This window comes from Mirounga angustirostris, unplaced genomic scaffold (genome assembly GCF_029215605.1).
Source record: "Mirounga angustirostris isolate CCGP_5_RB_7025 unplaced genomic scaffold, mMirAng1.0.hap1 SCAF_3, whole genome shotgun sequence".
In the NCBI taxonomy this organism is placed as follows: Eukaryota; Metazoa; Chordata; class Mammalia; order Carnivora; family Phocidae; genus Mirounga; species Mirounga angustirostris.
The window spans coordinates 48,703,836-48,716,029 of NW_026991711.1; the positions used below are offsets into that span (position 1 = coordinate 48,703,836).

At 33.4% G+C, this 12,194-nt stretch overlaps 1 long non-coding RNA gene and 1 other non-coding gene across 3 annotated transcripts in view; one reads left to right on the plus strand and one right to left on the minus strand.

The window, feature by feature from the left end:
* Positions 1–12,194, minus strand: part of LOC129045655 (uncharacterized) — a 389,119-nt gene that overhangs the window by 213,592 nt on the left and 163,333 nt on the right. The gene's annotated exons all lie outside the window — the stretch shown is intronic.
* On the plus strand, positions 4,360–4,466 carry LOC123840016 (U6 spliceosomal RNA). The gene has a single exon (XR_006789846.1). It is a non-coding gene; the product is annotated as a U6 spliceosomal RNA (small nuclear RNA).

The window sequence follows — 12,194 nt, forward strand, 5'->3', positions numbered from 1 at the left end:
ATTAAATAAATAACTTATCAAATTTTCCCTACAACATACAGAAGAGAGATTATTAAAACTTCCAGAATTTCTTAAAGCAGTAAAGATGACTACTTTCTCCAATCCTAGTGTTTAAAGGTTAATAATTTTTATGAAACTACTAACACACATTTATGATAATGAATTGGGATGCAAACAATGTGATGCAATGAATGATGGCATATTTATTAATTTAGAGTAAAATTAGAAGCCAACAAAATAAGCATTTCTACTGACTTTAAAGTAGTAAAAATTCTTCAACTTTATTTCTGTCTACATTAAAAAATAAAAGAACAAAATGCTTTTTAAAGAGAAGATATTGCATCAATTATGCAGAAAGTTCTATATCAAGATGATTTTTTTTTCTTGATTTTATTTGATTGGTATAAATATAGATTTCCAGTGTGAGTTGCTGTGAAGGTCCTAGGTGCAAATTCTTGTGTTCTGGGAAGAAAGACATTTTTACTAAATTGTGAATCTGCCTTGCTTACTGTTTCACTTGCCCACTGACCAACCCATTCATTCTGGAGAGTGACAGATAGGCTTCATTTTACATGGCATTTATAAAGTTTTATTTCATCAGTGGTTGGTTGACATTTACTCATTATTTTCCTTAGAATTTCAGCAAAATAAACCTTAACCTACTAATGATATAACAGGATCACTACCCAGTTGCTAATTAAATACATGTATGGTACTGTAACAATTATGCTTAATTTCAAATAAATGAGGATAATAGTGTTTAGAAAGAGCCTCATGCGATATTCAACATATAATACATTTTCAACAATTTAAAATTTTAAATTACATGCAACATGATAATCATAAGTAATTCTTCAAAATACATTTCTAATTAAGGTATATTATAAAATATAATAAATATATTTTACACATACGTTGTCGCACCCATCCCTACATTTCTCCAGTGCATCAATCTGATTGGTTTTGATTTGGTCTTGATTTGTCAGGACTATTAATGTAAGGCAAGGGTTCTAATCATTTCGGATGTCTATGCAAATATTGGATAAACTCTTTTAGCAAGCTCTTGTTCCAGCTATCCCAATTATTGCTTTCTGTCTCTTGCCAATAAACAATGTGCTGCGTTGGTAGCAGACAAACACCACCCAAGAAAGCACTACTTGAAAGAAAGATAGGAAGAAAGAAAGAGAGAAAGAGAGAGAGAAAGACCTTTTGAAGTCTGCTTACTTTTAAAAAGGAACAACAGTAATTATTGATACGTATGTCAGAGTTTCAGGCAAGACTTGAAACAGAAGCAATCAAATGTGACAATATAAAGTGAAAATCTGTTGTCTTGCTATATTCAGCTTTTGTAGCTGAAGAACATATTGGAAAATTGTGTGTTGTAGAAAAGGAGGACATATTTAGAGACAAATTTCCAGCTAAAGAACCAGAAATCATCTGTTGCTTTGTTTAAAGCTGTATTGCAAAATCCAACAGACTTGCAGAATGAACTCATTTTTTTTTCCAGAATGAGCTCATTTTTTAAATGGAATAAAATAATAGCTAATATTTTGCAAAAGAAAAAGTATGTTAAACTATGGACTGATATTGACACTAATTACATTATTAAAAGCTGAAAAAAAGCTCTAAAGATACAAACAATAAAAATTTGTTACTAAATACCCCATTCAATTTCATATATTGATGATACAAAGATTGCTTGTGAACATCTTTTAATGAGTTTGCTTGAATTCCTACCCAAATATAAAGCCATTGTACTACTTTCTTTTTTTAATTTTATTATGTTATGTTAATCACCATACATTACATCATTAGTTTTTGATGTAGTGTTCCATGATTCATTGTTTACATATAACACCCAGTGCTCCTTTCTGTGTTCTCTTTTGACAATGATGGCAAAATGGCACATAAAGTTATCCCATTTTTGTGACAAACCCTCCAGTTATTGACTGTATGATCATATTAACTTCCTTCTTTAAACAAAAAATCCTACAGTTACAGAATTAGCCACGGGAATAATTGCTGGCTATGTTTTGTGTTGCCAATTTATTTACCTTTGTAAAAATCATATAACATTTTGACATTTCAAAACATGATTATATTTGTAGGGAAATAAATGCCAGTGTTAATTATCTATCTTGTGTGTTCTCTCAGGCCACAGGATTGGACATCTTCCAGTCACATTCTTCGTGGTTCTAATTGGTTATTAACCCTATTCTTCTTATCCCACAAACTGGTGAGAAAATAAAAATGCAAGAGAAAGAGATGATCATCTTGAAACTAATCCCTTCCAGGCAAAAAAAAAAAAAAAAAAAAAACACCTCAAGTTAATGAGATAGCCCTAAGTAGAGAATTTCCTTCTTTCTCTGAGATGGTAATTAAGGACATATATATGAGTTACTATATAGTTATATCTGGAGTGTAAAACCGAAAGTGGTATTTTCACCTTATTGACACTTTTTACAAAGTACAGAAAAATATATAATTAACTGCTTTCTGCAATTATCAAAATAGATCTACTACAGTCAAAGATATATTTAAACATATATTTGAAATAAACACCGTGGGATACATAGCAATTTTCTTTTCATTTTAAAAGAGAAAAATGAGGCTCAAAGATTAAGTATTATTCCAAAACTCACATAGTCAGTAAGTGTAAAACTTACATTTATACTTCAAAGCCCATTTAATTTCCAGTATATTGTGAAGTAGAAGAATGCTCCTGGGTATGAGGGTTTGGTCACAGAGTAAAATTCCACATTTTAAATTTTGCAAATGGATCAGGCTAAGATCCTGGCAGTATCTTGGTGACAATATTGCTGAAGTGGGGTGAAGAGGAGGAGATCTACAGGTTATTGGGATGAAAATTATTTAAAAATATAGGACAGATGAAAAGTAAGATATATTTAATTAAAAATGAATTTAACATTACCCAGGATGCTAGAAAGACCATCTGAACTGTATAGAAAGTCCCAAAGTTGCTGATCACTTGATAATGATTTGATAGATATGACTGATTTTAAGGATAACTATTTTTGCGGGGGTAGTAATATGGGCAGAGGATAAGACCGAAAAAGAGTGGCCCTGATAAGAAATAAAAATGAATGAATTCACATGACCTGGGACTGGATGAATGTGGGAGTTTAAGAAGCATCAACCCTAAGATAAATTATAAAGAAAGCAGAACAAAAGATAAAGTAAGGTAATACATGACTAGGAAGCATTTTGGAGTGCTGCAATTCAAGATTTAATTGTTTGGAACATGTTTATCAAAAAAAGCAGCTGAATATTACTTATCGTATTGTTTTACCATGCATATTCCACTTTCAGACATCAATGGATTTCACTCAGGAAGACATATTATGTATAATGTGAAAATCAATAACTTTTCATCATATAAAGTAACACATGATTAACTAGATCTATAAAGAATAGTTTCAAATCTATTACTAAGGATATCCTATTTTAACAAGCACTTTAAAAGGATATAAATGATTAGAAAGTGTTAGAACAAAAAAATATGTTTCACCACTTTTTCAAAATAGATTTTTCATTTTTATAATCTTTGAGCTTATCATCAGATATACACTTAAGAAAATTATCAAGAAAACAAGGGGAGCCTGGGTGACTCAGTTGGTTAAGCATCTGCCTTCGGATCAGGTCATGATCTCAGTGTCCCATGGAGCCCAGCATCGGGCTCCCTGCTCAGTGGGGATTCTGCTTGTCCCTCTCCCTCTGTGCCTCCCCCCCTGCTTGTGCTCTCTCTCTCTCTCTGGCAAATAAATAAATAAAATCTTAAAAAAAAAGAAAACAAGAATGCTTAAATATCATATAAGCTTAAAAATGATATTCAAAGAATGGGTTCTTATATACTACAATGTTCGTGTAGTTCAAGTAGCACTGTTGTAGCCATTATCCCAGTATATGTTGTTATAAAACTTGGGAGAAACAAAATTTAACATACAAATTTTAAGAAATTAAATATAATAGAATTTAAATATGCAGATAAATACATATGTAATACCTTTCTTGTGAGGTGTAACTTTGCTTTACATAATGTCACATAATGACATCAATCAAAGCATTAAGCCCCAGTTGACTGAGAAAATATAATTCCACTAAGTTGGTGCTTTGCATCACTTTCAGATCTCAAGCTTGTGCTATGCAATCCTAGAAATATAAAAATGAGTGAAGAATTTTGGCAATTCAGAATTTGGAATGAAGCAGAGGGCAAGGGACAGGTGGCTCAACAACTATCTAAATTCTTCTTACTATTAATTTCCAATAAAATGCCATCATTCTAATTGGTGGATTTCCTGAAGCTCTAACTTGGAATCTATTTTGAGAAAAACTACTCAAGTGCTCGCTTTGGCAGCACATTTATAAAAATTGGAACAACAGAGAGAAGCTTAGCATGGCCCGTGTGCAAGAATATCATGTGAATTTATGAAGTAGTCCATATTATTTATTGTTTATTAAGTCGAGTTTTTGTTATGGTATTAAACAATTTTTGGACATAGATAGTGGTGATATTGCACAACGTTGTGAATGTAATTAGGCACAGAATTTACACTTAAAAACTGTTAAAATAGCAAATATATATATGCAAATAATCTTATTAGAGCAAAATATTATTAATTTGTAGAGGTTCAATTATATTAAATCATTGTTCCCCATTCTTACTCTTACAAAAGAAAATTGAAAACTAAAATGTAACATCGTAATCATTCTTTCTTTCCCATTTTAAAGCTGAACAACAAATATAGCAGTGATTTACATATGGAATACATTAAAAAGTAAATAATTCATCTGTAATGAAAGCCATGGTAGGACATGGGGAGTAGTAAGTTAATAAAAAGAGAAACATCACAGTCTGTAGATATTAGGGTACAGTCACGGAGGAAAGATAAGAGGGAGAAATAAGTTCCTTTGATAGATTTGATCCTGCCCATAATTAGGTACTGAACTTCAACAGTTTGCCCTGAGTGTTCATGGGATGATCCAGACACTGGTCATTTACTTTCCTTGCAGTTTGTTTACTTTGTTTCTTTTTCTTCCCTGTATTGCTTTTCCTCTACCAGCAGTTAGTGTTTCTCTTTCTTTTTTTTTTTTAATTTATTATTATTTTTTGCCAATGGTGTTTTTCTCCTCTTCTTTTTTTTTTCCCAAATCTCACAGAGTTATTCCTCAAAATATATTTATTTATATTCAAGCTGTTTTGCAGTTTAATCTGCTGGTACATTTGAAATTTATTTCTGAATCTCTTGCCATTTTGCTAGAACTGTCCCTGTCCATCCACCCACCCCCATTCCCCACCCCAACCAACTTCATTTTTCTTACTCGTTTGGATCAAGACCCAAAATATTTTTTACTTCTGTATTTACAAAAATGAAGTTTAGCATGTTACCACCTTTTAATTTTTGTCTCACAAATAATGATTCTAGAACTGTCCTAAAGCCAGAACTATATTTAGTAAACATACAGGATTGTCTTTTAAACTGCTTCATAGAACATCATCGGCATGATTAGCAGAAGGTGCCAGATTTAGGGTGATAATCACTTACTGCTCTCTTACCTAAACATACAAACCTAAGTAAGGTTCATTTTGTATCTGCTGAATTACCTAAAACTACTACAATTCTACAATATAATAGCAGAATGTAGTCATGGCAGCAATATAGCGTTTGGAGTAAGAAAAATTAGGTTTTAGTTCACACCTTTCTGTTCTTTATTTAGAAGATCTTTCTAACTTGACTTTTTAAAATACAGTGTAAGTTTGCTGATAATAACTTGTGCCTGACCTAACTACTTTGGTTACCCTGTGAAATAACTGAAATAATACCTTTCAAATCATTCTGTAGACTAGGTGAAATAATTATTATAAATATGATTTTGTGGGTTTGGTAGTTACAACAAATTGATAGAATTTGGTGAGATTAAATACTTCACTGAACACATAAAAAACTTCATTGAAATAAAATATAATCCATAATAAGAAACTGTCTTCAGAGTAGTACTTTTCCTTTCAACTACCTAACTTTCACTTGTCTTTTGTCATTTTCATTTCCTACTCTTACCCCTGAAAGAAAAACAGAGATTTCCATTCATCTACTGATAACAGGGGCTGGTTATGTCTAGTGAAATTCATTACTGCTTTGATTTCTATGAGATCCTTTAAACTCTGTTTGAGTTGTCCTCTTGCCATGTCCATTTTTTCTGTTGTCTAGATCACTCTGATGTGTACTTTGATTCCCTATTCATTTCTTTGCTGCCTCTTGTACACTACATAATGACAAGAATGTCCATCATGTTGAAGAAAGAAGTTTTTTGGTACCTTAAGATAAATGAATTTAGAGTTTTGATGTTGCATACACAGAAAAAAAGTCCTACAGAATGTAAAATTAGTATTGATTAAATAAAAAATTTGAATTATATTTAAATGTGTAAAGATAATAAATAATTATCAAAAGGAAAAATCAGAGGCAAGAAACAAATGTACTATAGTTAAGAGATTTAAGTCTGTATTTTTCTTGGTGTTGTTTCCTTTAATGGTTATAGAAAACATTATAAAGGATCTCACTGTTGCTATTTATGCCTTGTGAAGTTGCCCCAAACTGTTTATGTCTATAAAAAAATTGATGTATATGATCTTTTATCTGTGTCAGATATGCATCAGCAATTCATATTAATATGGGTTTTTAGGAAATCCAATATTTTTGTATGTCTTATTACCCTTACTGAGCAAGGTAAGATTCTGGTTGTTATTGTTCAAGCTGACACATTCCTTGATGATAGAATTTTTCTTGGGCTTGATTGTCTAAGGCAGTAAACACAATATACTCAGCACTTATTTTGTGCTGAGCATAAAACATCACATTTGGATTTCTGGGAGAGTTCCAAAGATATTCCGATGACCAGGGGAATTTTACAATTTCACACAAAATCCCCATCAACACTTGGGATTACAAGGTCTTTTTAAGTGAAAGTAACTGAGGTATAAAATGATATCCCAGTGTACTTAACCAACACTGTTTAATGCCAATGATTTTAAGCACTTGTCTTCATATGCTTATTGACTCTTTTGGTTTCCTATTCTATAAACTGCCTAAATATATATTCTTTATTTACTTTCTATTACAGTTTTGGCATCTTTGTTGTTAATTTGATGAAGTTATTTATATGTTCTAGATAACAATCTATTTCTTGTATTAAATTCTTCAATTCCACCCTCTACTTTTAAATTCATGTAAATTCTATACATTCTCAATTCTAGGATTTTTCTTTTTGAGAAACCTACAAATGCTCCAAAATGTATAGAGAAGTATAAGAATGCACAAAGAGCCCAATCATTTTTTTAAAAGAAGTTATAAAAGTAAGATACACTATAGTATGCTATAGTATTAGTTGTATGTTTTAAATTTTGGCATTTAGAAGAACACGCAGATAAAGCAATTGAAAAAATAGAGAGCTAGAAACTAAACCATTTGTATTTGGCCATTTCATATACAATAAAACATTACCATAAATTGCTGGGGAAAGATGGAGAGTTTAAGTAGATTGCAGCAAGAAGCCTAGTTCTCCATATAGAGAACAAGAGACTTAATCACGACATTCAAGGATGGAAACTAGATGGGTTAAATTTTTAATTTTGAAGGTTAAATTGCAAAGTTAATAAAGGAAAATTAAGGAAAACTTCATTGTGTCCTAGAGGCAGAAAATAAACTTCTTGTATAAAAATTTTACAGAACAAATGACAAGGCAAAAATTGATAAATTTAGTTACATCAAAATCAAAGATTTCTCTTCATAAAGGACATTATTATCATTTACAATTTTATTCACTAGCAACACAAAATGCAAAATATATTTTTAAAAGTGATACCAGCGATAACAAAAATATACAGTGTCTAGAAATAAAGATGTGCAAGAATTTTATATAAAGAGAAACAGTATTTTAAAGATTTTTTTTTTCTTTTCAACTTGATCTGTAGATTCATCTCAATGAAATTCACAATTTGTGAAGTGGGGTCAATAAGCCCTTCCCAATGGACTTACACCCAAGAATATATAAAAGCCTTCTTTAAAAAAATAAAGGATTAGGACTTGTGTTCCAAATTATTAAGATTTATAATAAAGCTAAAGTTTTTAAAATAGCATATATTGGGACAGGGATAGTACAATGGACTAATTCAATACAGTGATGGTCCTAGAAAATACCCCCCACACATACAGAAACATGATTAATGAGTGAAGTGGACTGATCACAACTGGAATGGGGGAAATTATTATAATTTTAAAAATATATGCTATTTTTTATAGTACACACCAACTTACAAAACCACTTTGCTTAGTAATTGGTAGATATAGCTAAGCAAGAATTCAGTACCAATGAAAACCGTCTGTTGTTCATCAGAAATATAATTAGTAAATTGCTATATTTATCAACAAACTGAAACTACAAATTTTTTTAAGTCTTTTTTTTAAGATTTTATTTATTTATTTGACAGAGAGAGACACAGTGAGAGAGGGAACACAAGCAGGGGGAGTGGGAGAAGGAGAAACAGGCTCCCGCTGAGCAGGGAGCCCGATGAGGGGCTCAATCCCAGGACCCTGGGATCATGACCTGAGCCGAAGGCAGACGCTTAACCGAATGAGCCACCCAGGTGCCCCAAAATTTGTTTTAAGTCTTATTTCTTTAAATAACCTTGAAGAATGAAGAAAACATTGAGGTACAGTTGATGAACTCTTGTGCTCTTTATTTCTTCATTTGTAATAAAAGGCAATACATTATCAGTCATGTGTAATGTGGGTCAAATGTATCAAAAGGACTCGCTAATTTCCAAACTGCTCTTTTCTCTGTGCCTTTTGTTAAGTGGATTTCCTTTGGATAAAAACCCTTGTGTGATCAGACAAGTAACCCTTATATTACATGGTAAGTTAGATATATTAAGACTGCATATTCTACTTCCTTATCAGGGTGTCAAATTCCAAATGCCTTATGATTATATATTAATATGTAATTATAATCATATTCCCAGTTCTAAGCAATAAGGAGAAACAGTGGAAACAAAACAAAACAAATCCCAAATCACTGCCTATGTGGGTTAACATTCTAGTTGGTAAAATGACAATCAAGCTAACTGTAAGTAACGTTTATCTAATACTACTACTGCATACTTAATTATGCCAAAAAAAAAGTAACTTAATAATGAGTCCACGCAAAAAAATTTTCCTTCCTTCACAGTAATAATGAGTCCAGGCAAAAAAATAAGATAATGCAGAAATCTGCATTATCTCACAGTTTCTGTGAGTATTCAGGCTGCTTCTGGCTCAGGGTCTCTCATAAGGCTGCTTGTCAACATCTCATTCATAGCTGTGGTCAGAAGCTCCACTAACGAGCTCCCTCATGTGTCTATCGGCTGTTGTTTGGAGACATCATTCTTTGCCATATGATCTTGACCACAGGGTTACTCATAAAATATCAGCGTATTTTGCCCAAAGAAAGAGATGGAAGCCACCATTTTTTGGAAACCTAATCTCAGAAGTGGCATCCCTCCATTAGGTCATATTGTCCTTTATTATAAGTGTGCCAATGAGTCCTGCCCACATTTAAAAGAGAGGAAATGACACAGGGGCATGAATACCAGGAGGTGGGGAACACTGGGGACCATTTTAGAGGCTGCTTCCTACAGGAAGTAAATATAGTGATAAAGGCTAAGAAGAAAATAATGCAGAGGAGATAATAAGTTTCAGGGGAAAAAGCTGAAATTTTAGATAGGATGAGAAAACTGCAGTGACAGTGACATTTGAAAAAAAGTAAGGGTGGGTGACACATATGGATATGTGAGGCCAGACCATTTCAGACTAAGAAAAGGGCAAACAAAGAGATCCTGATCTATAACAAATTGGTAAGGAGGAGATAAAAATTAGCACGAACTGAGAAAGTTAAAATTGGCCATCTCATTCATTAGACTGGGATAACTGACAAGGCCAGCTCAAAGTTAACCTGAAACAACATGTCTCTAAGGATGTGCTGCACCTGTAACGTGTCATAACCGCTACCTTCTTTAGTGACTACTGATTTCTTCATCACTGAGAAACTCTGTCCCCTGAAAATCAGACCAGCAGAAATATGGTTCGAAAACATATCACTAAGAATAAAACATGCCACTCTCGTCTGGGTATCTAAGTCATCTTGATACAGAGCAGAAGTCTCAATTTTTAATCCAGGTGCAAAGATGCAGATAATGGTTTTCTAGACACAACGTTCCACATTTAAACTGATTTTGTAGTTTCCACGGAAACAGAATCCTTGGTCCACTTTCCAAACCAGACGTCATTTTGACCCCTTTACACAAGGCCCAGTTTTGTCTTTAGCCTATCAAAACCCTACTTCACTTAGATTTGGCCTAAATGCCACCTATCCCAAATCTTGAAGTAAATTTCTCTTTTTCTTCGTGGCAACGTCGTTTGATTCTATCATGTACAGTCTATCTCACTGAGATAGGTCCCCAAACCTAACTTCGTGGGACTACAGGCTTGTCCCTATTGTCTTAAATTGATTGAGCTGGCAAAGTAAAGAGTGTTAAGAGAATGAGGGGAGACAGTAGTAGAGGACAATAAAGAAATACATTTTCCTTCCTTTACAGTAATAATGAGTCCACGCAAATGCAGGATTCTATTATATTGCTGGCATTGCATAGATAATATCACTTCAATGAAAACTGAAGACCGTCAGACAAACTAATTGAAAGAACATGGTCAGAGATATTTTGGAGATATTTGGATGGATGGATAGTAAAACAGGAAGTGAATTTTCAGCCTTGGACACATAGTGGGAATAGAATTAATTTAATATATTATTTGCTTTCTGGGGGGAAGATTCTACACTACCCCATTAGGGAACCAGGATAATTACCTAAGGAGCAACAATTTGTTGATGGAGCTAAGAGTAGGATAACCAGGAGAGACTTCTGTTCTTTTCTTCCAAAGGGAATAACAAAGCCCTGGATGAGAAAAATTTGTAACAGCAGGTAAAAATATTCAATGCTGAGTATGGATGGGGGCATGTTTGGATCTGAGTAATTTTTCTGGTAGCTTCTCTTTGCTCTGGTTTCCTGACTGGGTGAAACTAATATATTACTGGCTGTGAGCACATGGTCTATCCTGCCCACCCCTTACAGGGACCAAACAACAACTTGGAGTAAGGGTTTCTATAGAGAAAATTAAAACTTGCCCTCAGGAGCTCTGTTTCAAAGTTTAACCTTTTGGGGAGTTGAGGTGAGGCAGAGCATGTTAGCAAGTCCACCTGGAAGCATCCTTTAGTCATATATTCCAACCTAAAATTAACAATAATAAAATGTTCCATGATAATTATTATTCCATTTATTTGGTTACTGTGTCTACCTCTAAATTAATTTTGAATTTGTGTGGAAAGCACATTATGGATTGACATTACAGAGCCCCAACAGTCTGTTCTAGCTAACATACCATTTTTCTGGGGTGCCTGGGTGGCTCAGTCGGTTAAGCGGCTGCCTTCGGCTCAGGTCATGATCCCTGGGTCCTGGGATTGAGCCCCACATCCGGCTCCCTGCTCAGTGGAGAGCCTGCTTCTCCCTCTCTCTCTGCCTGCCGCTCTGCCTACTTGTGGTTTCTCTCTTTGTGTCAAATAAATAAATAAAATCTTAAAAAAAATATATACCATTTTTCTATTCCTCATCTTATCCAAACATCTGGAAAATGTTATCTGCATTTGCTATTTCTACATTCTTACTTTGTTAGCAACATATTCTGATTTGCTTTTATTACCAAAAGTGTGCTGAACTCTTTTTAAAGTTTATAATTACCTTTATGTTGCTAAAATTTGTTACCCAAACTCTTAACATTTGAAAAGTTTGATCATTCTCTCCATGATACGCTTTCTTTTCTTAGCCTCTATTTACCTCATCAACATATCTCCGTTTCTTTTACTGGAGGATATGTCCTCCTTTACCCAACCTCCAAAATCTAAAATCTGAGGTCCTCAGGTTTGGCTTTCAGTTCCTGTTTTCTTCTGTACTCCTTAGGTAACTTCATCTAGGCTAATGATCTTAATCTTAAATGAAACTTACACACACACACACACACACACACAGCCGCTAAGATATTTTATCCAGACATAATATATTTCATGAGCTCCTTCAGACCCAAAGTCAA